This window comes from Buceros rhinoceros, unplaced genomic scaffold (assembly GCF_000710305.1).
Source record: "Buceros rhinoceros silvestris isolate BGI_N320 unplaced genomic scaffold, ASM71030v1 scaffold31858, whole genome shotgun sequence".
Lineage (NCBI taxonomy): Eukaryota > Metazoa > Chordata > Aves > Bucerotiformes > Bucerotidae > Buceros > Buceros rhinoceros.
Window position 1 is genome coordinate 6,736 of NW_010426786.1, and position 222 is coordinate 6,957.

Here is a 222-nt window from a genome sequence, read left to right on the forward strand (position 1 = left end):
CCCCGCCGGCACCGCACCCGACTGGTCCGCTCCCAGCACCCGCCTCTGCCGTCAGGCAGCGGGCGGTCAGCACCGCGTGGGCTGGGCACCGCTGCTGCAGATGCACCCGTGGGATGGGTGACGAGCTTGCGGTGGTCCCCTGGCCAGCAGCACACCATCAGCTCCTGGATCGAGCCCTTGCTAGGCACGGCAAGCAGGGAGCGTGCAGCCCCAGCCCCAGCA

General features: G+C 72.1%; 1 protein-coding gene across 1 annotated transcript in view; it reads right to left on the reverse strand.

Annotated features, from left to right (window-relative positions):
* The window catches only part of STARD8 (StAR-related lipid transfer (START) domain containing 8), a gene marked incomplete at its 5' end in the record, with an annotated part of 6,276 nt that overhangs the window by 5,504 nt on the left and 550 nt on the right, over positions 1–222 (reverse strand). The window lies entirely within an intron of this gene.